The sequence below is a fragment of the Chenopodium album genome, chromosome 8 (assembly GCF_948465745.1).
Source record: "Chenopodium album chromosome 8, dcCheAlbu1.1, whole genome shotgun sequence".
NCBI classification, from domain to species: domain Eukaryota; kingdom Viridiplantae; phylum Streptophyta; class Magnoliopsida; order Caryophyllales; family Amaranthaceae; genus Chenopodium; species Chenopodium album.
Genome location: NC_137841.1, coordinates 26,211,918 through 26,215,517, shown reverse-complemented (window position 1 = coordinate 26,215,517; position 3,600 = coordinate 26,211,918). Strand labels below are relative to the sequence as shown.

Sequence of the window (3,600 nt, the reverse complement as noted above, 5' to 3'; positions counted from 1 at the left end):
ACTGAATTTATCAGTTTAAACACTAGGTGAAAAAAGGCATTTGGCAGCGGTTCAAACCCGGTCTAAGGCACCGGTTTGAACCGCTGCCTATGTGAGGGGTGCCAAAATTGGTTTAATAAGGCACCGGTTCAAACCGGTGCCAAAAATTGGAAATGGCACCGGTTAACCGGTGCCAAAAATGCCCAAATATATATATATATATATATATATATATATATATATATATATATATATATATATATATATATATATATTTGTTTTTTCCAGCCAATTTGCGAAATATCAACAAGAATCGAAAATTTGGAATATATCAACAAGAATCGAAAATTGCAACATATCAACAAGAATCGAAAATTTGCAATATATGATAAAAAAAAAATTACAACAAAAAAAAACTTTGATTACAGCATATAAAAAAAAATTACAATATAAATTTAAAAAAAAATTACAATATAAATTCAAAAAAAAAAAAAAACTCATTCATTCTTGCTTGTATCTTGCTTCTTCGATTTCAGATCTAAATAACATACCTGCACCAATTAAAACAAAAAAAAATCGATTAATATAAGTAAACTTCGAAAGAAAAAGCCCAGAAATTTAATCCCAAAAATTGAAAAAAAATTCAAACCCAGAAACCCAGAAAACGAAAAAAAATTGAAATCGGTGTTACCCAGGAAAAAAAATTAAAATAAAAAAAACCAATGCAAAAATTAAAATTAGAATAAACCCAGAAATTGGAAAAAATTAAAATAAAAAAAAACCAATGCAAAAAAATTAAAATTGAATAAACCTAGAAATTGGAAAAAATTAAAATAAAAAAAACCAATGCAAAAAAATTAGAATTCGAAAAAAATTAAAATTGGTGTTCGAAAAACCCAGAAACAAAAAATAATTGAAATCGAAAATAAATCCGATTTAAATCTGAAAAAAAAAAAAAATCAAAATCGAAATTGATTAAAAAAAAAGATTAAAAATTCGATTCAAATTAAAATCGATTAAAATTTTTTAAAAAAAAACCCAAAAATTCGATTAAAATCAAAACAATAACCCAGAAATTTGATTGAAATCGATCTAACCAATAACCCAGAAAAAAAAAATTTTAATCGATTAAAATTTTAAAAAAATCGATTAAAAAATAAATTAAAACAAAAACCCAGAAAATTAAAACAAAACCCATAAATTCCCTCACAAATCGGTGTTGCATGTGATCTTCAAAAACCCAGAAAATCGAGATGTTGCATGTGGTCTTCAAAAACCCAGAAAATCGAGATGTTGCATGTGTTCTTCGTGATTGTGAGGGAGAACAAGATCGAAAAATTAAAGAGAATTAGAAGGAGAAGAAGAAGATCGAAAAATTAAAGAGAAAAATCAGTTTGAGGAGAAGGAGATCGAGAATGGAGAAAGAGGAGGAGATGAGGGGAGAGAGAAAGAGAAAGAGGATGAGAGGAGAGAGAAAGATTTTAGGGTTGGGGTGGGTTTAAAAGGACCGTGTTTTTTTTTTGTTTTTGTTTTTTTTTTTTTTTTAATGGCTCCGGTTCAAAAGGCACCGGTTCAAACCGGTGGCCTATTTGTTTTTGGCACCGGTTTGAAGTGAGCCGGTGCCTTTTACTCTAGTTCAGTTTCCCACCAATTTTGTAGGCCATTTTTGGCACCGGTTTGGACTGAACCGGTGCCAATTAGGGGGTGCCTTTTTGATATTTTCTACTAGTGAAAGCGGGTTTTGGGTCAATACATATCGGGTCTTAATCAGGTCGGGGTTTAATAGGTTCAGTTGATGATCGGTTCGAGTTGAAGTGATTCGGTTTGACAATTGATTTTGCTAGTTTTAAACGGTTTCGTTACCGTATATCTTCTAGTAGATCCTTTACATTCTTTAATTAGTCATTCCAATAGATCATACAGAGTATTAATTAGTTGTTTAGCTTTATGTCCCTTTTTTGTATAATGATTTTCAGGATCAAATAATGATAACAAATCTAGATCAAGTTAGCTTTTGATTTAGATTTTTTTTTAATACAATATAGTGTTCCATAAGCCATTACTTGTAAAAGGGCGGTGATATTTTAGCATAAGAGTTTCAATGACATCAAAATTCCAAACCTATTCAATATAAATACTTTAAATTAAACCCTTTTGTTTTACTATCGATAAAATATACCAAAAAAAGGAAAAAAAAAAAAAAACCTCTACGGTCATAACGAGTTATGGACTTAAGGGTTATAAACGGTTTGGTTATAAACTTATAACCGGTTACGAGTTGCAAACGGTTCGGTTATAACTTATTACGGGCTATAAATGGTTCGGTCCTAACCAGTTACAGGTTTTAAACGATTTCGGTCTATCAGGTTTAAACGGTTTTGGTTTAAAATGGTTCGGGTTGCTATCGAGTTCGGAAGTACTCGGTTCGGGTTATTCTTGGTTTCAGGTTGTACCAGTTCGGCTTGCTAACGGGTACGGTTCATTAACAATTCTCAAACATTCGGATCAGTTCAATTTCTGATTTTAAAAAATCGGGTCGGGTTGGTTTATGGTTTTAAAATAACAGGTTCTTAGCAGTTCGGTTCCTTTTCGGAACAGTTCGAAACGGTTCGAATTCACCAGTTCGGGTCAGTTTTTGACAGCTCTAATACTATACTTAACTCTTAAATTTGGGGATGATGCTTCTTTCTTTTGTTGGCCCGAATCGACTTGGTCTCCCTAGACAAAATGTTTTGATCAATAATAATAAGGTGGTCTAAATTGAATTTAAGGTGATTTGAAATCGGGTCAAGAACAATTTGGGTTGAATTTAGGTCGGGTCAATAACAAGTCGTGTTGATTTTGGGTCGGGTTAGTTACAAATCGGGTTGAATTTCGGGTCGGGTTAGTAATATGTTGGGTAAAATTCGGGTCGGGTCAATAACAATCGGGTTGAATTTGTGTCGGGCCAATAACAAGTCGGGTTGATTTCAAGTCGGATTTGTAACGGGTCGGGTTGAATTTCAAGTCGGGTTAGTAACGGGTCGGGTTAAATTCGGGTCGTATTAGGAATAGGTCGGGTTCAATTCGGGTTTTAACAGGATAAAACGAGTTTGGGTCAATTTCGATACATGTCGGGTTTTGTTCGGGTCAGGTCAATAATATACGGGTTATATTCGAGTCGGGTCATCTTCAGGTCGGTTCATGTTCGGGTTCGGGTGTCAAATACTCGGGTCTAGGGTTGGTTTCAGGTCGGGTTTAGACGAGTTGGTTAACAATCGGATTCGAATCGGTATTTTGAGTCGGGTCAGCTTTTGACAGCCCTACCCATTATGCCTTTAAAAAATAAAAAATAATAAAAAAAAGTTTTTGCTTTCGTCACATAAATCAATACACAAAAACTAATTAAACATATGTATGAAAATATAATTTTCATTAATTAATTGTGATAATATTACATTTTTATTCAAAAAAATAAAATTAATACTAGTACTACATTCTTGTTGCTACTCTCGCCACCGAACTGCCGCTGCTCCCAACACCATTTCCCACATTGTAGGGAATATTTCAAGCTTTAAACCCTAGCTTGAACCCCACTGTGATCATACACTAAAGTGCAGTGGCGTCCAAAGGGAAAGAAGA

The 3,600-nt window shown here is 33.2% G+C and overlaps 1 long non-coding RNA gene across 1 annotated transcript; it reads right to left on the bottom strand.

Moving 5' to 3' along the window:
* Nucleotides 1-337: 337 nt before the first annotated feature.
* LOC145555968 (uncharacterized) lies at nt 338-1,364 on the bottom strand. Its single transcript, XR_014091645.1, has 2 exons — nt 1,190-1,364; nt 338-530 (listed from the first exon to the last, which is right to left on the bottom strand). It is a non-coding gene; the product is annotated as an uncharacterized LOC145555968 (long non-coding RNA).
* Nucleotides 1,365-3,600: the final 2,236 nt, after the last annotated feature.